This window comes from Antechinus flavipes, chromosome 2, assembly GCF_016432865.1.
Source record: "Antechinus flavipes isolate AdamAnt ecotype Samford, QLD, Australia chromosome 2, AdamAnt_v2, whole genome shotgun sequence".
NCBI classification, from domain to species: domain Eukaryota; kingdom Metazoa; phylum Chordata; class Mammalia; order Dasyuromorphia; family Dasyuridae; genus Antechinus; species Antechinus flavipes.
In genome coordinates, this window is record NC_067399.1 from 224,768,118 (window position 1) to 224,793,329 (window position 25,212).

At 37.6% G+C, this 25,212-nt stretch overlaps 1 protein-coding gene across 4 annotated transcripts in view; it reads right to left on the minus strand.

Annotated features, from left to right (window-relative positions):
- MAPRE3 (microtubule associated protein RP/EB family member 3) overlaps positions 1-25,212 on the minus strand; it is an 81,268-nt gene that overhangs the window by 36,339 nt on the left and 19,717 nt on the right. The window contains exon 1 of one of the 4 annotated variants that reach the window (XM_051976309.1): positions 21,895-21,999. The exons of 1 other annotated variant lie outside the window; for it this stretch is intronic. The gene's annotated coding sequence lies outside the window, so the exon portion shown is untranslated. Of the gene's footprint in view, positions 1-1,829; positions 1,951-21,894; positions 22,000-25,212 lie in introns of those variants that run through there. 2 more of the 4 variants (XM_051976313.1, XM_051976312.1) reach the window with 2 other exon arrangements.

The following is a 25,212-nucleotide window of genomic DNA, read 5'->3' on the forward strand; positions in this document are numbered from 1 at the left end:
TAGTGCTAAAGACCACTTTATTTCTCTGTTACTGGAAACATGGTACTACACTCAACAAAATCCTTTTTAGCTTTATAAAGCCTTCCAGGCAAGTTCAAATTTCTCATTCTTAGCTTCTAGAATTTAATTGTCTTAACTTTCTTCTTTTTTTCTATGTCTTTCCCCCTCATTAATCAAGTGAATATATCTTGGGTTTTTCTCTTTTATCACTTTGAAGAACAAAGTCAGGACTAAGCAAAATCTTGACTTCATTATTTCTCATCAAGCTTCATACTGAGACTTTATGGTGGTTCTAAACAGTACTGAATATTATCAACAAAGGTCATTAATAGGCACCAAATATCACAAAATACAAAATAAGACATTACACAAGATCAATAAACTCACAAGTTATAGTGTTGATAGACTTATAAGAAAAGTTAAATATCAAGTAAAGAGGAAAAATAAAATGAGGCAACAACAGAATGAAGTGACTACTGAGGTGGTAAAGAAATTGAGCACCAGATAATTTTTTTTTAAACGATAGAAAAGGGAGGGAAGTTTGGGACTCTTGTTGAATTTGAGGAATGAGAGCTAATTCATTTAGCAGATGTTCATTAAGCCCCTGCTAATTAGGCACTGCACTAAGTACTGTAGGTTCTAAAATGAATAATAAATGAATTAGTAAGGCACAGTCTTAAGTAACAACTTAAAACCTAAAGGAATTGTCTTTACTTCAGAAGTTTCTGAAATATACTGTGACATTTTTTGGAAGATAGCAAACACCAAAAAAGATAATGTTTAAAATGGATTCAAAAAGGGAAAGAGAAAAATTTCCAATTTAGCTAAATGGGAGAGAAGGAATAGGAACAATGGAGGGAGGCAATATGATGTAGTAGAAAAGCTCAAATCTCAGCTCAACTTAACTACCCCTGCCACCCCGGGGGAAGATGGCTCAACCTCTCTGGAGTCCTTACATCTGTAAAATGAGGGCGCTGGTTCTCTTCCAGTCGAGAGCTGGAAAGGACCATGGAGGTCCTCAAGCACAATCTTATTTTACTGATGACAAGACAGATTGTGTAAAGAATAAATGGCTGGTTTGTTAAGTTTGTTAACCCCGAGCCTCTGGCAGGGCTCTTCCACACTGCCTCCTAATGGGTCTATAGATTTAAAGGTGAGGAAAAGAGAGGCAGGCTGGGAGATCGATTCATTCTAAGGCCCAGTATTGGAATATACTCCACTAAGTCTGGAACATATCTCTGTTAAGTGCAGAGCATGTCCTTTCCATAGCTTCACCTATCAAAGTCTTACACTTGTTCTCTGATTCTTCTAACCTGATACAGTCTCTAAACCTTCATGCCTTAAACCACCAGCCTTGAGTTAATCCTTCTAGGTATTAAGTCTTAGAGAGCAGGGGCTGAACCTTATTTATTATTCAATTTTATAACTCTTAGAATTTAACATAGTGCTTAATATCTGTTGAATGAATTAAATCTCATTCCTCAAATTCAACAAATACAAGCCCAAACTTCTTTCCCTTCTGTTTTTTTAAAAAATCTATTTGGAACTTAGTTTCTTCATTTGTAAAATGAGCCAAGTTGGATTAGATGATCTCTAAAATCACTCTTACTTTAAAACGCATAATTCTAGATGCTTATGTTCTGATATAGGCACAAAGTCTGTCTATTCTTCTAAAATGCCTCTCATTTCCATTTCTATATGATTTAAATGTTTATTAGAAACACAGAAAAGCTTACTAAGAATAGAGCTGTTAAATTCTGAAAAGGTTTCCAAAGGGAAATAGGGAATCTCCTTTCTTGGGCATCTTTAAATTCGAAGGCCATTCTTACCTTAGGGATAGCAGGGTCCATTCCCACCAGTGTACTGCTGGAGGTGTTGATGGTTTCCTCCCTTGTTCCCCAGCTAGGGTTCTACTATATGTGGGCTGGCGGAGAACTGAGGTGCCACCACCTAAAATGCATGAGAGCTGCCACTGAGGTCAGAAAACAGTAACCTAAATTGGAAGGCTTACATTTAAACAGCTTGTAACTAGGGGCATGAAATAAATTTCTGAGGTCACTTTCTTTTCTGTGATTTCATAATTCAATTGAACATACAACTATTAAGCACCTATGCTAGGTATTAGGGACTGAAACTGAAAAATGACATGATGTCAGATCTTTAAAGACAAAAATTATTAATAAAGGAATATTAATAGTGGTGATGAAGAGAAACAGAAATGTATAATACAAGATAGAATGTGACAAGTGCAAAAGAGCGATCTAGAAAAAAGCTATGATAAATCTGAGGCAGGAGAATGGTAGTATCTGGTGGTAAGAGGTGATAATAGGAAGCAGCAATCAGGGAAAGTTTCATGAAAGACACAAACCTAAGCTGGATCTTGAAGGAAGATAAATGTTTCAACTGGCAGATATGCAAAAGAAGTTTGTTCCAGACCTAGAGGCTGGAGTACACAAATGTATAGAAGCTGGAGAAAGCATGATGAGACAAGGGAACATCTTAGTGGTCCAGTTTGTCAGTACTATAAGACAAATAGAAGGAACTTTGTAAAAAAGGAGCAGGTAGCCCATGACACTGTATATAGAGTATATCTTTGGGATGCTTTTATCATACTAGGATATTTTGGGGGAGCCAGGTAAATCTTGGATCATAATGGTAGTGAAAGTAAGTGAATTGTGTGAAGGGGAGAGAAACTGGATAAGATGAGAAATAGTATGTAACTGTAGCTTCTTTAGTGGTTGATCCTAGGTCTTATTTTTTTTGTTATTAAAGTGGTTAATTTGAAGGATGGGACAAGGGAGCTATACAAGGGAATCTCAGATAGATGGTATAAAACATAATCTATCATAAAAATATTTTTAAAAAATAACCACAAAAGTATTTCTAAGACTCGTAAGTCCTGGGCAAAATCAAAACAAAACAAGAACAATAATAAAACCCAACCTGAAGTCCTTAAAAGGACACAAGTAATATTTTCATCACCATTGCTTAAAAGCAAAAACTTCAGAAAAGATAGATCTAATAGGTGGCTGACTGCATGAAAACAAGATTTAGATTTCTGATCTATAGCTTAAAATATAAGCATAATAAACTTTTGACTAAGGCATGTAATAACAACAAGGCTGGCAAAATGTTTTGGTCTGGTGGCTTGCTAAACTAATCAAAGCGGCTTTAAAAAGGAGGGAGGGAAAATACTGCTTATATACATCTACTAAGCCCAAAGAACAGAGAGAGTATTATAACAGCAGGAAGAAAACATAGAGATGGTAACAGCCAGAAATTCACAGGAGACAAAAATCCAAGAAAGGAACCAGCAATAAAAACCCATGGCCTCGAGACTTACATGAACTGATGCTAAGTGAAATGAGCAGAACCAGGAGATCACTTTACACTTCGACAACGATATTATATGAGGATGTATTCTGATGGAAGTGGATTTCTTTGACAAAGACTCAATTTCAATTGATAAATGATGGACAGAAGCAGCTACACCCAAAGAAAGAACACTGGGAAACGAATGTGAACTATTTGCATTTTTGTTTTTCTTTCCGAGTTGTTTTTTACCTTCTGAATCCAATTCTCCCTGTGCAACAAGAGAACTGCTCAGTTCTTCACACATATATTGTATCTAGGATATACTGCAACATATTTAACATATATAGGACTGCATGCCATCTAGGGGAGGAGGTGGAGGGAGGGAGGGGAAAAATTGGAACAGAAGCGAGTGCAAGGGATAATGTAAAAAAAAAAATTTACCCTGGCATGGATTTTGTCAATATAAAGTTATTATAAAATAAAATAAAATAATAGAAATATAAAAAAAATAAAAAAACAACAACAAAAAAACCCATGGCCTCAATAAATCCTTAATTGCACCAAGTATATCTAAACAACCTTTGGAAACTAGAGATCCTAGTACAGAAAAGCAATAACAATATAACAATAACAATTCTACTGAGATTGTGAAATAGTAATTATGATTAAAATATGGCACTACAAGTGATTAACTTAGCCCAAAGAGACAGAAAAAATAAAAAGGATAGCTATACTCATGTGAGAAAGTCTATGAACCAGAAGGATCAGGGAATCATTGATTTAGAAGGGAATTTAGGAGCCATGTAGTCTAAATCTCTCATTTTACAGATGAGGAACAAAGGCCTCAAGAGGTTAAATAACCAAGGTTTCACAGGTAATAAAGTAGCAGAACCAAAAGAGAAAAGAAAAAGTGATGAAAAATAGGGGAGTTGTGTGGCCAGGGAAATGTGTTTTGGTCTGGGAAGTCCTAGAGATGGTGATATTATATTATAATTATTATATTATTATTATTCATATTATAATATCCTCACAACCATCTTGGGAAGTAGGAGCTAGTACTCCTTCCATTTTACAGATAGAGAAAATGAGACAGAGAGGTTGAGTGACTTTTCTAGGATCAAACAGCTGGTAAACACCTCAAACTGGATTTGAACTCAGGTCTTTGTGACTTGATTACATTTCAATGGGGAAGAAAATGAAGATGGGAAAGGGATTGATGTTGGCATGTTAGAAAATGGCAAAAGTAAACCAAATGCAGAATAGCTGAATGAGGACCAAAGGAAGAAGCAGAACCAGTATTGTGGTAGAAGTATGCTAGCTATTACACACTCAGAAGGGAGAAACATATTATTCATGGGGGGGGGACACCAAACTCTAAAACTCCTTCAAGGAGAAAGTCTCCTTGAATCCTGGCCTCTATAAAAGACCCTGCCAGCTTCATTCTGTTATTCTGAGAGATAGGCACCACTCTCACTGACAACACTCACTACTGATTAAGCTTCCCATTGAATTAAAGATCAGACTAAAAATGCTCATTGAATTCTAAGATTCTCTATTCAAATTCCAGCTCAAGCTGCACCCAGCCCTCATCAAGAGCAAACCCCAGCTTGTAGCCAAGGCCTCAATTATAAAATGAGCCAACTTGGGGCTCAGTCCTTGCAGAGGACCTAACATGCCACTAACCTTATCATTTAACCCATTGACCACCAGGAACCCTGATCTCATCATTATTAGTTCAAGAAATTCATCACAAACCTATCATGGAGCAACAAAAATATTGAGGCAGTATGTACAAGGCAAGTCAAACCACCATTTCCACCTCAATTATCACATCCTTTCAGTTGTAGTGAATACACCCCAGAACTCTAAACCAGAGCTCTTGGAATAACAGGGCTCCTCACCAATCTTCCTCCTAGTTCAGGCCTTTCAGCCATCACTGAGAAGAGCAAACACTGTGAAGAAAGGGCCCACATACTTTGCCACCACAAGCACCAACCAACAGGCAATTGCTATCAATGGCATAAGCTCCAAAGCTTCAGGATTATCAATAACATTCTCAGACTACTAGTCTTGCTACCAGCATAATTCTGAGAGGCATCTGGACATGAGAGATTGGAGGTCAGCAGAAAGTTTAGGGCAGGATAGTAGGTTTGAGAATCATCAACATAAAGATTGTAGTTAAATCCAGGAGAGCTTATGAAATCGCCAAATAGGAAAAGGTTCAGGTCAGATTGTGGGGATAGGAAGATCAAATGAGGGTTTTTTGAGAATAGAAGAGATACAGGCATATTTGTAGGCAATAGAGAAGGAATGTGATGGGGGAGATGACAGGGAAAGCAATCTGTTGGAGCAGAGGGAATGGAATGGGATCAGCTGAACAAGGAGAGGGATTTGTTTTAGTGAGGAGCTAGAGGGAGTGAGCTGGATAAAGATCCAGCTAAGGAGACAAAGCAATTGTCTAATAAGTAGGAGGAGAACTAGGAGAGAATGGTATTTTGAAAACCTAGAAAGAAAGATAGTATCAAAGACAAAAAGGCAATCAACTGTATCAAAGACTGAAGAAAGATCAAGGGGAATTGAGATTTAAGTAAAGACTATCAGATTTGGCAATTAAAAGATCATTGGTAATTTTGGGCAGATAAGGTTAGAAACTGGATTGTAAAGGGTTAAAAAGAGAGTGAAAGGAGAAAAAGTAGATGCCCCTATTATGGATGGCCTTTTCAAGGAGTTTAGCTACAAAGGACAGAAAAGATACAGAACAATTGCAGGAATAGGAAGATCAAGTAAGGGTTTTTTGAGGATAGAAGAAACATAGATATATTTGCAGGCAATAAAGAAGGAGCATGATGGAAGGGGGCTGACAGAAAAAGCAATCTTGGAGGAGAGGGAGTAGAATGAGATCACCTAAACAAGGAGAGGGGTTAGTCTTAGGAGTACAGCCACCTCTTTCTTCATGAAATGGGTAAAGTAGAGAAAGTGGCAGAAGATATCTGAGTGATAAGAGATGAAGAAGAGGGAAGAAGAAAAAACTTTTGGTGAATGGTCTCAATTTTTTTTCTATAAAATATGAGACAAAGCTCTCAGTTGAGAGTATGGAGGGAGGGGGGGCTCTGGGAGGATTGAGGAGGAATGAAAAGGTTTGGAAAAGTTGCTGTGGTAAGCAGATGGGAAGGTTGAGAACTGTTTATCAGCAGTAGAAGGTCCTTAACTTGCCGCTGAAACCTCTTATTTGTGTTTCCTCTATTAAAATGTGCATTCCTTGGGTAGCAGGGATTATCTTCCCTTTTCTGTTTCTATTTTCAGTGTTTTGCACATAGTAAGTGCTTTAGTAAATATTTTTACATTAATTCATGGATGCATATTATAGCATCAAGGAGGGATTTCAGCCATTTGCATATCTACTATAATTCATTGCCAAAAATAAAGATGTGAATAATTTTAAAATTTCCTTTAACAACACTTTTGTTCTTTAAAAAGTACCAGAAACAATAAAATAAACTGATATTCTGAATCTGATTCTGACCAATAAGGAAATTAATAAGTATTTGTTAATCATATTAATTATATGCCAAGTACTATGCTTTAAGCACTATTGAAGTAAAAATGATTGGGAAAATTGAGTAAAGCAGACTTCAAAGAGTTTAGAGAAAACTTAACTGTAGGATCTCATAGCCTAAAATTTTTCAAGGGAAGTTGGCGCATGATGGATGAGAAGTGTTGAAATTCTGTTGACAATTTCTATGAGAAAATAAAGGAGAACTATCTAAAATTTGATGTAGATATATAGACAACTCATTAACCAATAAAAAAAACATGTAGAGAAGATGGAAATAATGGCACATAACTGAAAATGACTACAAAAGAGTAGCAGCTAAGTCACAGAATGAATTGAAAGTGGATGAGAAACTGTTAAAAGAACAGTTATGTTGAGAGCAAATGAAAGTTCAAAGAAGGGATATAGAAAGGCTGCTCATAGTGGATGATTTTTTTTAAATAGTCAAATTTGGAAGGGCCTTCAGTGTCAACTTACTGCCTTGGTACTTTGTCCTATAGGCAATGGGGAGCCACTGAAGGTTTCTTATCTACCGAGGAAACATGCATTAGGCATGTGATTGTGATGATCATGCAAAAAAAAAAAATAATGGGAAAAATTAGAAACAGAGAGTCCAGTTAAGATCCTATTACAATAATCTAGGTGCATGGTGATTAAATCCTGAACTAATATTATGGTAGTATGAGAAGAAAGGACAGATTTCAGAAGTATTAATGGAAATAGAATTGAAAGGATTTGACAATTGGTTGGGGGAGCCAAAAATTACTCTGAATTTGGGATGCTGGAGCTATTAAAAGAAAAAAAGGGAAGCTGAGAAGAGGTTTGGGGTTTTATAATAGTCACTTATACAGAGATCTTCACTGAAACCAAAGGAATAGATGAGAAGGTAAAAAACTCTCTAGAATTCTAATCCTTTTATTTAAAATCTTATTATAAACTTATTAACTCGGGAATGATGAATTCTTTTACTCTAAACCTGAGGCTGATTTAAAAGGGATTCTTAACAACTCTCTTATTGCTACTAACCTCTTGACTAACAGGAATTGAGACCACTCAAACCGCATCCTATTGATGATTCCTTGACCCGGAAATCCTGAGCTTCTTTTGTCTCACTCTTATCTCTAAAGAGAGTGGACACCCAGATTGGGTTTGGACTGTGAGTAGTATTCTCCTGGGGAGAATATCTGCATTTTCTGACAAAAGGCCTCCTTTTGTCACACTATCCCTAGTGATAGTGGGACCAGGAAATCCCGAAACTCTGGACAAGGTAAAAAAACTTTTTTTTCTTTCCTATTCTGTAGCTGACACCCAAGCACCTGGGTTAGACTTGAGCCATCGTGTTAGAGCCCTAGGCTCCAGCACAATTCTCAGGGGATGCCCCATGGGAATTGCTGTGGACTGACAAAAGGCCTCCTTTTGTTGCTTTCTGTTTCTAGAGACGTCTAGACACACAAGAGTTGCTGCCAGAATTGGGGAAAAACTAAAAGCTTTTACCTGTCCACAATGAGACAAAACACCTCTGCCTCTAAAAATCCTTCCTTGAGCAGAAACATTTGGCTTGAGAAAAATCCCCTAACTGGAAAGCTTAATATGTTTAGATTTTTCTGGAAGGGAATCAAACTCCCTCTATCCAGCTCCTCCAGAGACAAAGGAACCTTCCTTTGTATCTCAAGGCCTTCCTAAATTCCATTTTCTCTCACCTGACCTGAATCCTGGGCCTTCCAGCTTTTTCAGGATTCTGATTTTAAGCCCTGTCTTCAGGCAGAAACTCTGAAACACGAGAGGAAGTGTCTCTTTAAGAAACCTGAACACCCCCCAGAACAAGGAGAAACCTGGCCATTACTCTGGGGACCCCACTCAGGGATCCAAGGTCAGCACTCTCTTTGATCTATCCTGGGGAGATAAACAGAGAAACCTAGAGAAGCCAAGTTTGAGCCCTCAAGCTTCTTCCATTCTGCTGTTACATATACTGCTACTGGAGTCTTTAATGATCACACTTTAGCCATGAGGAGAAAGGTCATGGAATTAAAGTGCCTTTGGAAATATGTCTCTACCCTTATCGGCTACTCCCAGGAACTACAGGGATTGAGCCATCTCCTTAATGTCCTGCTGTCCAGTGGGAATTTAGGGCTTGGTCAAGCTCCCCATCTCTCAAGTTCCAAAGTGGAATCAACAGAGGAACCTTCACTATTCAGAAAGTGGCTGGGTAAGAGAATTGCATTTCTTTCTCCTTCACTCTGGCTCTGCACCTCTGGTCTTTCCTCACCCTCCCCCACAGAGTTGGGGTTGCAGAGGAACCCAAGACCTGTTTCAGACCTCTCCCATATGGCTTAGTAACCTGTCATTTAAATGCTCCTATCCTGTCCCCTTTTTGGGATACTGTACAGTGGGGAGATTGGGGACTCAATCTTATCTTCTCAAATTTCCAGAAAAAATTTTCACCAACTTTTAAATCAATAGAAGTTTACCGGGAATCTGGACGAGCGGGTCACGCTCCTCCCAGAACCTTTGTCTGTCCCCTAAAGGAGCTGAAGCTTCCAGCCCTCTTAGGAAGCATGCATGTTCCATATATTTTAAAACTGGACTTGGTTTCCTTAATTTGGTCATCCTGCTTTAGAGCAGTGCCTCCTGCCACAGCCTTTTAATTGAAGAGACCTATGCTTTTGCATGTTCATGGGGCTGTCTAGAAGAACAGGGGATTCCAAACTGCTCTCAGTTTTTTTTCCTAGTCTCAGGACACTTGCTTAAACCTGCCTAAGCTCCTTGCAGAGAGATATACAGCCTAGCTTTCAAAATGAGCACATTGGGGAAAGCAGACTATGTCCTTTCTATCACTCTCCTACCTAACTTTAAAGGTGGGAACTTTTTGCTATTTTTCTGGATTGGCATTCTATACTCCTGCCAGCAATTAAAGGTTTCTTTCCTATAAGCTCCAACTCTGGCTAAAGTTACAGCTTTAGGAAAGTCCATTGGAATGATGGTTGGGGAAAAAAATTCCAAAGCAATTCAATTAAATTGTTAAGGGAGTGAAGATAGTTTCTTTCTTTTCTCTTCTCATTCCCTGACTGCAGCAGGGCAACATGGAGTCAGAGGAAAAGACAGAAACTATTTGAAAACTCCTTAACTATTTTCAGCTAGGGAGCTCTGAGGGTATTCAGTATTGTTAGGTGGGCTAACAGCATTCTTAAGGCAGTCTGCAGATGGGATGATGCATTTTTCTGCAAAAAGGCCCCATTTCTAAATGTCTTCATTTCCACCCTGGATGACACCCCACTTTTAATCTGCTGAGATCTGTTTTCTTTAGGCCTCAAGCTGTGAATTTTCAACTGCCCTCCAGCTTGCACATGGGGACTGATTGGGACACATGACACACAATCAGATGCTCTGCTGCTGCTTCAGTTCTCACACCTCTCCTGGCTTGGACCCCACAATGTCTCTATGACCCTTGTCAGCTTGAAGCACCTACATGAAGTTGAGATCTTCATCCTTTTTTCCCTAAATGAATTTAAGTTTTAATTGCTTGGGGGCGGGGGTGGGGTGGGGTGGGGTGGGATGCAGTAGGAGGGAACTGTTTACTAAGTTGTGGTTCCTTTAAGAAACTGTATTTCCTTTTGATCTGTGATCCCTTTCAAATTCTCAGCTCCTCTTGGGGAAGGTATATCCTCCCCAGACAAGCTATCTTTCCAGGATGATTAAATTAGAAATCCTGGTCAAAAAGCACCCCTTTGAAGTTTGTTAATTCCAATAAGAGATCCTGGCTGTCCCAACTCCCATCTGGTCTGATCTGCTCAGGATGTCCTAATCACCACCAAGATATCCAATATAACAGCTTACCTCAACCAAGATCTTTGCAGATGGACTAAGCAATTTGCCAGGACCATTCTGCCCACTGAGAAAGCATTCTCAGTACCCAAACTCCATTTTCCAATAGATCTGCCACTATAGAAGTCAGCCTCTTGGTAAATTGATTTCTATTCAACAATAAACTTTCATTTTGCAACTAATAATTAGGGAATGAGTAAATTCTTTCACTCTAAACCTGCGGCCAATTTAAAGAGAATTCTTAACAACTCTCTTATTGCCACTAACCTCTTGACCACCAGGAATTGAGACCATTCAAACCACATTACTACCATTCATCTTTGCTCCTAATACTAAATCACTGTGGTGTGGGGAACCTTGAAACTGACTTTGGGGGGAACATTTGAGTAATTCCTTGAACCCTCGGGAGAAGCTCTCCCCGGAGAGACCCGCTCTAAAGAATCAAAATAAGTAGTTTCATTCTGTTATTCTGGAGAAAACTGGCACACTCCCCCCATTGATAACACTCATTACTAATTACACTCTTTATTCAGTTGGAGATTAGTTCAGGGACACTTATTCAATTGGAAAATTTCTATTCAATTTGCAAAGATTTCGCTCTGATTTCAACTCAAACTGCCTCCAGCCTCTAGCCAAAGTTTCAAATTGTAAAAGGGAGCAACTATGGGGCACATTCTTTGCAAAGGGCCAAAAGCAGGAATCATACTAAGCAACCTCTCTGTCTCCTTGGCATAGCTGCTTCTGCTCACTGAGAAGATATTCTCTTTTCAGTGTTAATCCCTCTCTATCTCTCTCACCTATTTCCCTAACAAGATCACACCCCTCTTTACCACTGTATAGGGATTTCTCTGCCAGAAACTTTATCTCTCTATCTGCCAGGACTCCTCTGCTAGACTTTTACTTTTCTGTGGGGACCTTGCCATGAAGGAAGTCAGTCTTCCTAACAAAGGCTGACTTCTCAGTGCCAATAAACTTCTTTTTTTCCAGTCTAACTTTTTGGGTTTGCAAATTCTTTTATGAAGGACCTGCACCAACCAGAAGGGGTTCCCACAACTCTCTGCCCTGTGCTGAACCTTATCAACTGAGTGTTATTGGAAAAAATCACAAAAATCAGTCTCACTGAGTTCACTGGAAAGACACACAAACAGGACTCTTATAAGCTGAAGTCATCTTTTTATTCATCTCTCATTTAATGCTAATCACATTCCCTATTACAATTTTAAAAAATCTTTCTTCTCTGTTGAAGATCTCTACTTGAATGCTGTACGCCATTCTCTGTGGATGATTTAATTTCCCAGATTGAGAATGACTTGAGTGCCCTCCTATCTCTTCTTTCATATCTCAAAACCATTTGTCTTCACCTATTTATTTTTCCTTTTCACTGGTGTCTAAAGATGAAATAGCCTTAAATCAAGCTCAAACCTACTTGTGCCTTTGATTTTATTCTCTTCCCTTCTCCACTGATCACTCATATTTAATTTTTCTTCTCTGAGTTCTTCCCCTCTGACTATAAACATGACCAAGTTTTTTTTTTTAAGCGTCCTTATTTCCCATTATCTTCTATGCTATCATTTATCCTTCCCTTTTCCTGCCAAATTTTTATAAGGAGTGTTTTACTTTTGCTCCCATCCAGATAGTCTTCAAATCCTTACAATCTTGCTTCTATCTCCAGTCTACTGAAACTGCTCTTTAAGGATAATAAAAATCTCTTAATCACCAAACTCAATAGCCTTTCTCATGTCTCATCCTCTATGTCCTCTCCATAGCATTTGACCATACTTATTGTCTCTTTATCATATTCTTTTTTGCAACTTCTGTGACACTGCTCTCTCTTGGTATCCTGCCTCTTTGAACACTCCTTTTCCATTTTCTCTGGTTCACCTTCATCTTTCTGTTTTCTAACTATAGATTCTCAAACAAAGTTCTGCTCTTGATCTTTTTATTTTCTCTCTTTTTCAACGTCCCACTTCCATTGCTTCAATTATTACTTCTATGCGTTTTACTTCCAACAAATATAAGTATTCCACCCCAAATTCTCTTCTGAGGTCTAATCTTACACTTTCAACTGTTTGATAGGCATCATAACTTGGCTATCTCATCAACATTCTTGAACTCAGTAAGTTCAAAATCGAATTCTTTATCTTTTTCCCTCAAATTTGCTCTTTGTCCATGCTGGGCTTTATAATCTTGAGTCATCTTTGGTTCTTTTATCTTTATCATACACACATTCTCCACATCCAATCAATTGCCTAAATTATATTCTATTTCCACAATACTCTTGTACATATTCCTTGTTCTTTATTCTCACTACCACCATAAATGGGCACAAAACTTTTAATAGGTAAGATTATAGATTCAAGATCCAAAAAATCTTGATAAGTTAGAAAATGTATTTGAACCAAATAAAATGAAATATAATTGAGGATAAATGTGGTCTTAGATTTGGTTATAACAAATAGACTCCACAGGTACAAGAGAGGTGAAGCATAACTAAAAAGTAAAGTGGTGCTTTAAGGAACTCGGTATGATTCAAGAATGTGATATGTCAGCCAAAAGCATTAATGTGATCTTAAGCTGCATGGAGAGGCAAGGTCCAGGACTAAGGAGATAACAATTCTTCTCTACTTTGCTCTAGTCAAACTACATATGAAAAACTGTATTTAATTCTGGAGTTTATATTTTATACACTGATATTTCTGAAAAGTGTTCAGAAGAGGGACTACACTGCTTGGAATATAGCAAGTACTTAGTAAATGCTTGCTGATCATCTAATGAGTCTTGAAATCATGGGGGAAAAAAACTTGAAAGAAGAGGGAATGTTTAATTTGGACAGACGTGATCACTATCTTCAAGTATTTAAGGGAATGCCCTGTATAAGAGCCAAATCAAGAAGCATTTGTTAACCACCTATTACATGTGAGGTATTGTACTAAGCACTGGGGAAACTAAAAGAAAAGGTAAAAACAGACCTTGCTCCTTTGGAACCCATAATCTAAAGAGGGAGACGACAGACAACTATGTTCAAACAAGACATATATAATATATAGGGTAAATTGAAGATAATCTCAAAGGGAAGGCACTAGTACTAAGGGGAGCTGAGAAAGGCTTCCTGGAGAAGATAGGATTCTAGCTGGGACTTGAAGGAAGTCAGGGAAACCAGGAGGTGGAGATGAAGTATTAGACTTAGTGTGCTTAGCCTTAAAGAGAAAAACTAGAGGCAATGGATAGAAGTTAAGAGAATTAACTGTAGACTCAAAATCAGGAAAACTTTCTAAAAGGTAGAGCTTTCCCATGTAGTAAACTGAATGGAAGACAGTATGTGGAAGCACAATAAGGCTGAAGAACTGAAGACTTAAAAGTGGACAATAGTGTCAAAGAAGCTAAGGGAAGAGAATATAAATAAGGAAGGACTGCTCAACAACATCAAATGCTGCAGAAAGGTCAAGAAGAATGAAAACTGGAGTTCAGTGACTTTTAAAATTAAAAGCAGAAGTTAGACTTGGGAAGGGAATGTAATGAGTATTTATTAAGTATCAGCTATCCAAAATATGATCTCATTTTGTCCTCAAAACTACTCTGGGATATGGATACTATTATTATTCTCACTGAGGCAGAAAAAGGATTAGTTACTTCTATAGGGTCAAACAGTTAGTAAAAATTTGACTCAGGCTTTCCTACCTTTAGGCCCAATGCTCTCTGGACAGTTTTGGCAGTCAACGGCATTTATTAAGGACTTACCATATATCAAATATTGTGCTAAGTGCTGGGGGTACAAAGAAAGAAGTCCCTGCTCTCAGTAAGCTCACATTTTGAGGGGACAAGTAGAAAATCTCAAAAGGAAGCCCTAGTGACGGGGAAACCCTGAAACTGTTTCTCTCTCTCTCTCTGACTTTGGGGGGAACACCTAAGAAATTCTTAGAATCTCAGAGAAGCTCTCCCCTGAGAGATCCGCCCCAGAGAATCAAGATAGAATAGTTTCATTCTGTTATCTGGGGGAGACTGGTTGAATCCAGGACCACTCCTACTTAGAGATCTAGATTTTGAACTTTATTGAGTTGGAGATTAGTCCAGGGACACTTATTCAATTGGAAAATTTCTATTCAATTCAAAGATTTTGGTCTGATTTCAACTCAAACTGCCTCCAGCCTCTAGCTAAGTTTCAAATTCCTTATAAAAGGGGCAATTTGGGGCACTTTTTTGCAGAGGGCCAAAAGCAGGACATGCCATGCCAAGGAACCTCTCTCTTTCTCTCTCTCCTTGGCATAGCTGCCTTCTCTTTCTCTCTCTCCTTGGCATAGCTGCCTTCGAGGATCCTCTGCCTGCTGAGAAGAGACTTACTTCTCAGCTAGGGAGTCTAGCTGACTAGACTCTGGTAGAGCTTTACTTCTCTGTTGAGACCTTGCCACTCAGGAAGTTAGCCTCCTAGCAAAAGTTGACTTCCCAGTGCCAACAAACTTCTTTTTGCCAGTCTAACTTTTTGGGTTTGTTAATTCTTTTACGAAGGACCTGTGCTGACCAGAAGGGGTTCCCACAACTCTCTTCTCTGTGCCAAACCTCATTACTAGGAATGGAAGTAAGAGAGCAAGCTTGGGAAAGGTCTCTTGCATTGTTTGAGCTGAGACTTGAAGGATGTTAGAAAAGCCAAGAAGCAAGGAAGTAGAGAGAAAGCAATCCAGGCAGCGGACACAGCTAGTTAAAAAAAACACCTCGTTGGAATTTAGTGTGTCCTTTTAGAAGACAGAAAGGAGGTTGATGTCAGTAAATCACAAAAGATGTACTGGGAAATATGAGAAGATTTAAAAAGTAGAAAGGGATCAAATTGTGAAGAGATTTAAAAAAGAGAAAAATCTACATTGGGTCCTGGAGGCAATAGGAAGCCACTGGAGTTTATCAAGTAGGAGACTGACATGGTTAAATCTGCTCTTTAGAAAGATAGGTCATTTTAAGACAGATCACTTTGGCAGCTGTGTAGATGATGACAGGCTGTAATGGGAGGAACTTAAGGAGATCATTTAGAAGGTTTATGCAGCAGTCCAGATGATGAGGGCTTGCAGCAGGATGATGGCAGTGTCAGAAGAGATGGAAGAGTATATGAAAGATGCTATGAAGGTTAAGCATGACACAACTTAAAAATAGTTTGAATATCTCTACAGAGTGTGAGAAGAGAGTCAAGGGTGACAATGAGGTTGCTAATCTAGATACCAAGTAGGATGATGGCCCCCTCAACAAGAACAGGGTATTTTGGAAGAGGGGAGGATTTGGTGGGGAAGATAATGAATTCTTTTTCAGACATACTGAGATTGAGATGCCTTCAGGACACCCCATTAGAGATGTCTAAAAGAAGGGGAGGAAATTGGCATTTATTAAGCATCCACTATAGGTCAGAAACTTTGCTAAGTACTTTGTAAATATTATTTCATTTGATACTTATAACATCCCTGAGAGATGGATGCCATTTATTTTTTTCCCATTTTATAGCAGAGGAAACTGAGGCTGACTTAACACAGCTAGGAAGTTAAACTCAAGTCTTCCTGATTCTAAGCCCAGTGCTCTATCCACTGTACTATTTAACTTCTTAATTCATAAACTAGAGATGGAAAGAGAATGCATTTAGATCTGGGAACCATCTGCATAAAGATGATGACTCATAGGAGCTGATGAGAACACCAACCACAAGAGAGGGAGAAGAGGACCCAGGACAATGCCTTGGGGACTCCCAAGGTTAGTGGGCATGATCTGGATGAAGATCCAGCAAAGGAGACTATACAGTTTCTCTGTAATCTAACCTATGGGCCAGAAACTAGACTTGAAGGCCAAATCCCATCCATCTGTCTGTCTTTAAAGCTAAGAAGAGTATTTATATATTCAAATACAATAAAACTTTGTTTTACAAAAATAGGCTAAGCAATTGGCTGGCCTTGTAGTCTGTCCAACCCCTATTTTGCATCCTTGTCTTTCACCATTCTGCCTTACTGAGATATGGAGAGCCACTTCATCCTCTGAAAACAAAAGGAAGGTAAAAGAAGAACATAACTGATGTCCAAAATCTTCTCTATAAAGGGGTGAGATCTTCTACAAAGATAGCACATGGTATGTATTGCTGTGTGTATATATTACCTCTTCTCCATGCAATTATAAGATCTTGAAAGCACAGCTGGTTTTTGCTTTTTCTATTTCCAGTGCTGAGCATTGTGTCTGGCTCTCAGGAAATACTTAGTAAATATTGATTGAAGTAGAATTGGAAGTTTAAGAAATTAAAACAGTTGCTATGGGGAATGTCATAGGAAGTCAATCAGAGGTGAATAAAAGAATTACTATTCATTTCTAAGGATCCAGTATGCTTGACAACATAAATTTATGGTATATCTAATCAAAAGTTTCAGGAGCATTCAGTTAATTCAGTAGGAGTAGAAAGTAAGATTGTGGGATAACCTAGGACTGGAAATTAGCAGAATATGAATAAAAGGACAAGAAGGCAAAAGATTCAAGGGTGGAAAATTGTTGAAATGGTTTGTTACATGTCATGTAGCCTCTCATGCTCAATTTTTTCATCTATAAAATGGGGGCCATACTTATAACATTTAATTCATAGGACTATTGTGAGGAGAAAAAGAAAACAGATTATTTTGTAACCTTAAAGCTATATATACATACATTTACACATTTGGCTATTATAATATATTTATATTGTTAATAATTAAAATGTAGAAAATTAAATTAATAATTATTAAATAATAATTACTCAAATATTGATTAGTTATATATATTATATAATAGTTCAATATATTCTTACATAAATAATAATATATTTCACACACACACACATATATACACATACATATATTGTTATTAACAGTACACCTAGTCAAAGAGAACTGAGTTTCAAGAGTCTCATTGCAAAATTAGAAGAACTTTGCTTTCCCAAACTTTTCCAGCTTCTTCTTTTCCTTTCTACTTTTCTGCATCAGCATTTCATTTTGCTTTTTTTATGCCTTTCATCTGAGTGCTTCTAAACTTGAGTTCATGTGCAGACAATAGGAGCAGGTAATAACTCTATTTTATAGAGAGAAATTGAGACACTGTGGAGTCAAATCCTTTTTTTACAATGGTGAGTCAACAACAGGTTGAGAACAGAACCCAAGATTACTGATTTCCAGATCTTTCTGTTATTCAACCTGACTGTATAAAAACCATAATGAATCTTTTTTCCCTCGTCTCCTACAAAGTAGGGGCCACAGAGAAACCTAGCTGTAAACCAATTAGGTTTCGGTAATATTTCTTATAGTTATTTTATATCAAAAATATAAAAAAATTCAAAACTGTTCAATATATGCAATTTCTTCACTGGGTCAACAACGATGAAACAATCATTGCTGGGGCACTTAGGTGGCGCAATGGTTAAAGAACCAGATTTGGAGTCAGACCCAATTTCCTCAGTCTATGTGACCATGGGCAAATCATTCAACCTGTTTGCTTCAGTTTCCTCATCTGTAAATTGGGGGTAATAATGGTATCTACCTTCCAGGGTTATTGTGAAGATCAAACGAGATAAAAATTGTACTTATTAGCATATAATAAGCACCATATAAATGTCAGCTATTATCATTAACCAGAATAGCAAAGAAAGCTGCATTTCAAGGCTCAACTGATGCACTATAACAATTACATATATGTTTGTGAGGAATTTGATATATTAAGCCAACTGGCAAAGACAGAGAATGAACAATAAAGGTAAGACCACAATATAATTTGATGTTTACCTAATATCCCATTCAGCTATTTTCAGATCATAGGGAACACACTGAGAGAAATAGGCTCCATCCTCCTACTCAGAAATTCAAATTGTAGATTTCTTACTGGAAGCTTCAGATGAAGCTGTGTCCAATGAGGGGTTCATTTCATTAAATTGAAGGGGGAAATGGGTGATTCTCATTGTATAGATATGGAACAGGATGCCTTTTCACTTTTGGCAAATCCTCCACATAATATTGCTTATTATGATAAAAAAGTCATTGTTTTGACTCAGAAAAAATTTGATATGTAGTAGAGAAGTAGAAGTACATGTGCTTTCCCCTGACATTTTAATTTCCCCACTATCTCTTAGCCTCAGTCGTCTCTCATTTTGATGCCTAGAATTAAAGGCATCTGGTTCTGATGGAGGCAAAAACAAAGCAAATAAAATGATGAAATATATGGATCCTGAAAAGTGACATTCAGTGAAGAATCACAGTTATTAGTGACCAATAATCTTTTCTATTACCATTCAAAGACAGGCTGAATGCATAAAGCACATAGTGTCCTTTCCTTGAAAAGTCAATCACATGCAGAGAATTAAAAAAAAAAATCAGTATGGATTCCTGAGGACAGAGCAGAAATGACCTCTCACACTCATGGAACATGAAGCTGGAAGATATGTAGAACTTTCCATACATCTAACAGAAGACCTCACATACCAAAGTTAGAACCCTTAATATATACCTAGTTTTTAAGGAGATCAATTAGTTTTTTCCTAATTCCTCATTTATCAGGCCAAATGCTGAAATGTCTTGTGTTGGAGTCAATATCTATGATAGGAAATGGCAAAGAAACCATGCAGAGATAAATGGCTTTGAAATGAAAGAGCAAGTAATAATTTCTATTATGTTTCTCCCTGTTCACTACCTGTTTCCAGCCCTTGCATTCAAGTATATAAAGCAGATAAAACAAATTTTGTTTATATGTGTTTTGTAAGGATAAGGTCCAAAATGAAATTAAATCATTAATTATCAGGCAAAGTTCTAGGAACCTTGTAATAATAATATATATTATTACAATATATTATACATATAATTATAATGATATATATAATATAATATAATAAAAAATGTATCAAGTGTGCAGGATGAGCTATATCGGGTGCTGGGGATGTGTAGACAGCTTTGTTCAAAGACTTGTCCTAAGAAGTCTATTTAAGAGATCAGTAACACAAATCCTTAAGAGGACCTGATCCTCTCACATTTCAGGTGTCCTCCAGCAATTCTGCCACCTGATGCTTCTGTTCTGCTAGGAGAGCTCTTCCCTTTACATTTGACTGCAAATCAACTATGAAAAATTCTGCCAACACCGAGAGCTTGGCCTTTTGTGAGTGAGAATAGCAGACAATTTTGAAGCTCATATTATCAGCCTTCCCCAGATCCAATTCTACCTCTTTGAAGTTAGAGTGCCTTTAATCTGTGGATATGAAAATACACACATTAATAATTAATGCTTGCTCATCATCTAGCAATTCTGGAGTGGGAGATGAGCATTATTTACATTTGAGAAAGAAAAAGATTTTTAAAATGTCATTTCCGAAAATCATAGTTAAAAAAAAACAGAGGAGGAATTAGAACACTGGCCTGACTGCCAATTTGGGTTTAGAGTACTTAATCATCCTTTCATCCAGTAAACCACACACTGATTGTAAGATTGTAAGTAGTCATTCTTCAATGCCCAAGTGGGATTCAACACTGAGAAATAGATTACAATTACAGCATATTAGGTTTTTTTAAAATTACCCCTATCCCATGATGCCCTACGAGTACCTTGATATTACCTCTATAGTATCTGTTTCTTTTATTCTCATTTAACAAATAGACTAATATTATCATTTTTAATCTATATTATCACAATCTTCCTGTGTCCCTTTACTATGTGATCTATGACACCTGATCTCACAAATATGTTTTATCACCCCAATTCTAGTATTTCCACAAATTACTATAACTCTTCTTGGGTCTAGTCTTTGGGCTTGCTAGCACCAAGAATAACATACGGATTTCAATAAAAGTAACGTCATAATGAACCAAGTCCAGTCCAATCAGTCCTATATCTAATAATGACACCAAAGGATATTAGGGAAGATCATGTGGCCCTCCAAAAGTTTATCTCAACAGGTTTAGAATTTCAATATTCCTAGTTCATCTTAATGAAATTCTAATTTATCACAGGAATTTGTCCAATCACATTTTGAACCTATGTAATTTCAACAAGCTTGAACAAGCTTTCATATTCACTGGAAATGAGTTATCTTCTACTATCTCAAATTCATGAAGGCCAAACACAGATTCTAGCAATTGGCAGGGGCCAACCTATTTTTGGCTAAGAATGTTTTGGTGTAGGACTGGTCTAGGGAAGACATTAAAAAAGTGGAATGGGTTAAGTGGATAGGGCTTATTTCTGGCTCTAAAACCCAATTTATTGATCTTAGTAAAAGGGACATTCAGTTTTTATTTAAAAAACACCACACTACTACCACCACCACCATATTTTTCTTTTGTATCATTATAAAAGAATGAAATGTAAGAATTTTGTTTTATAAATGGCTCATGAACTGGGGGAGATTGCCCCCTATATAGCTTGCTATGATCACGAAAAAGATCCAGACTAATCTGTGTTCATGAAAAATAATGTGGTACAGTGGCTAGAGACTTGGAGCTAGGAAGACCAGGATCCAAATCTATGTGATCCTGGGCAAGTCATCTTACACTTTAGGATTCAGTTCTTTTGTTATGGAGGCCACCTGCTAGTGGCTGGGGATCTAATTCTGACCAGCAGAATAGATCCCTTCTTGTGAGAGAATGATAACTATACAAAGAGACTGAGAGGCAGTTGCATTTTCTAACCTCTCTCTCTTCCCTCCAATTTATTGCATTCCCAATTCACAAGCAACATCTGCATCAGTAAAGGCTGATTTGGAAATCCTTCAAGAGTGTTATGATTCACAGCTGTGGGGGCTTTCTGAGAAATAACCTGTCCCTTCACATTTAGGCATGGTTCTCAACAGTTTCTCATCTGTAAAAGCAGTGAGTGAGCTTGTTGAACTTTATAAAGCTATTTATAGCTCTAAATCTATGGTTGATCCTTCAATTTAAAGATAAATTAGAAGTGATCCTGCATATACTATTGCTACCCCCAAGCAGTAAATATAATTCAATAAGTATTTGTTAAGTACCTATTATATGCCAAGTATGGGGGAGTGAGGGAAGACATACAAGAATACCACCATTTCATATTTGTGTAATGGGGCACTGGCTGGGGAGTTCAGGACTTATGAGCATGAGCAGAATGCTGCTGAAGCAATTCCCCAGGTGGAAGAAGCTGGGAAGCCTACTTCCAGGAGAGTTGTGACGACATGTAATGGAAGTGCCTTGGAGAGCTTTAAAGCGTAGGCAAACATTCTATACCTGGATCTTATCTGCTAACCATGAGGCTGTAGCGGAATGCCCGGGACTGGCAGGTATCCAAATGGCACTAATCACCCTCTTCCTCTCTTGGTTTGGCTTCTTCCAGTATGACAACACCTGGGTGAGGAGAGAAATGCTATGAGGCAGTAGGCCTCCCATGAACATGGGTGCCGGCTTTTGGTTTTTGTTTTTGTTTTTTTCATTTTAGGTGAAAGAAATCAGAGGCTATAACCTTTTGTATCAAAAGATCTGTAAGGTCAGTCAGGAAAGTGGGCCACTTGGAGAGGCTGAAGTTCTAGTCCAGGATGAGTTTCACAGCAAGCCCAGCTTCAGGGCCTGGAGCAGCAAGTATGACCTTTAGGAACCCAGCTGGAATTGAAACAAGTACTAACCCTGGTAGGGCCAATGATATGTAGAAACTATCAAGAGTTGAGAGAAAATGCTTCTGTTTTTGCTGTATTTTCAAAGTAAATATCCTTTTGTAACAGTTAATTGATATGGTTACCTGGAACTGGGGAGCTAATCTGTGGCTAACAGTGAGGGGAACACAGCATGGGGACTCAGGCATATAGTCCCAAGGAGATATCTACACCATCTTGAGAATGTTTCTAGATCCTCAGGGGAAGATGTAGATGGCTGTGCTCTGACAGAATAAGGCCATAGAGCCAGTTGCTCCATTTACATATGTTTTAAATTTTACAAAGCATTTAAGTAGTAATACTATTTTTCCCCTCATGATGAAGAAAATGAGACTCTAAGAGGTTACACAACGAGCCCTGTGAGATGCTATTCTAAGTCTAGCATTCTTTCTAATACAGCACATCTCAATTTAAAGACTCTTGGTGTTGAATGATTTTATCAAAGTACAAAAGAGCCAAGAATCTGATTTAACAAGACAATTTAATCAATTGTTCCACAAATCTAGAACCAACCCCTCTTCCCATTTCCAAATATTCCAGTAAGGTTTAAGTTAATTTAAATAAATTCAGGGCAGCAGATGGAGTAATGAGACTCAAATCCCAATTTAAGTATAAATTCACTGTGATTGACAAATCAGTTCCTTGCCCATGTTTCAGTTTCCATATGTGTTTGTGGAAATACAATTTAATGTCTACCTTACATGAACTGATGCTGAATGAGAGGAGCAGAACCAGGAGAATATTGTACATAGTAACAACATTGTGTGATGATCAACTACGACAGGCTTGGCTCTTCTCAGTGATTCAAGACAAATCCAAAGGACTTATGATAGAAAATGCCATGCACATTCAGAGAAAGAACTATGGAGTCTGAATGCAGATTGAAGTATACCATTTTCACTTTTTAAAATGTTTTTTTTCTTTCCTATGAGTTTTCTCTTTTGTTTTGATTCTTCTTTCATAACAGGACTAATATGGAAATATGTTTAACATGATTATACATGTATAGCCAATACTGGACTGCTTGCTGTCTTGTGAAGAGAGGACGGAAAGAAGGAAGGAAGAAAAATTTGGAACTCAAAATCTCACAAAAATGAATGCTGAAAATGATCATTTTACATATAATTAGAAAAAAATAGTATTAAAGTATCAAAAAATCTCAGGAGTTGGGAAAAGATAGAAGTTGCCTGACAAGTGATTTAAATGGGTTGAAAATAGGACTAATGAAACACAAAAGTATAATTGAATCTGACAGCCAACTTTTCCTTCACATCTTTCAATGAAGATTTAAAAAGAAATACAGAACAATAAAACATTGGCCTGTTTTATCTTACCAGCATTTTCTTATACTCTTCTAGACCTCAAATTGGACTCTAACTTGCCACCCCCCACATGGCCTATGCTTTCTCATCTCAGTGCCTTTAATCATAGTGTAGTGGAAAGGATGGTGTCAGAATCCTAGTTCTGCACTTTTCTGTGATCTAGAGAAAGTCATTTAACTTTCTCCTCCAGTTTTTTCATCTGAAAAATAATGGAGATGGAATTGATAACATCTGAATGAGCCCACACTTAGAATAACTATCTTCTCCTTACTAAACAAGTAATCATGCATTTGTTTATCGACAGTCAACTATGCTAGGTTTTGGAGGATACAAAGACAAAGGGACAATGCCTGACCTCTAGGAGGCCATACTTTGAATAAGGACATGTCATATATACATGGTAAACACAAAATATATACAGAATAAATATAAGGAAATTTCTTGAGGGTGAGGAAAGAATTAGAAAATGCTCAGGGAATAAAGAAAAGTCTCATGCAGGAGGCAGAATTTGAGATGAGTTCTGAAGGAAACTTAGGATTTTAAGAGGCAGAGGAGAGAAAGAAGCATATCATAGGTTAGAGGATAGTCTGTACAAACCCCTACAAATGGAAGAGAAAATGTCAAATGAGAGAAGCAGGAGGAAGGCCAGTTGGATTAGGCTTGACTCATAATGGGAAATACTAGTGATAAGAGGGAACCACTGGAGTTCACTGAGTATGAGAATGATATAGAATATCACTCTGGCATTTATGGAGAAAAAGTCTTGGAGAGGAGACAGACATGAGGCAGGGAGTACAATTGGGAGGCCATTGCAATAGTCCAGGCAAAATGGTATGAGGTGGTGGCTGTGTGATATTTATCATATATGTGTCCTTTCTACACTATTCACTCTCTACCTCACAAGGTGGTGGTAAGGAAAACACTTTTTTAAACTTTAAAACACTGAATCTGTTAATAGTGATAAATAACAATATTATGATATGGACTTGTGTGATTTCATTGATGCACTGGCATATGGGGAACTCCTGCTATGGAAACTCTGTCTATAATTTAGATTTTATTTTTTGAGACAATCAGGGTTAAGTGACTTGTCCAGAGTCACATAGCTAGTAAGTGCCCGAGGCCAAATTTTAACTCAAGCCCTCCTGACTCGGGGCCAATATTTTATCCACCATACTACCTACCTGCTCCTAACTTAGAATCTTATAGTTACTTAGATCACTACAAGATTAACTTGCCTGTTGTTACATAACTAGTATGTATCAGAGACAACACTCAAATCCAGGTCTTCCTAACATCCACTGTGAAACATGTATCACATGTTTGTGATAATTTTGGACCAAAATTAATTATGGGAACTCAAACAATCTGCTCTCCCAAACCTCCTGTTGAGGTTGAACAGGAAGAGAATTTATCATCATTATTAATGATAATACCTAGCATTTATATAGTGCCTACTATGTGCCAGGCACTGTGCTTTACAAATACTATATATTCAGATTCAGTTGAGGAAGCTAAGGCAAACAAAGATTAAGTGACTGCCCAAGATCACACAGCCAGTAGTTGTCTTAAGCTGG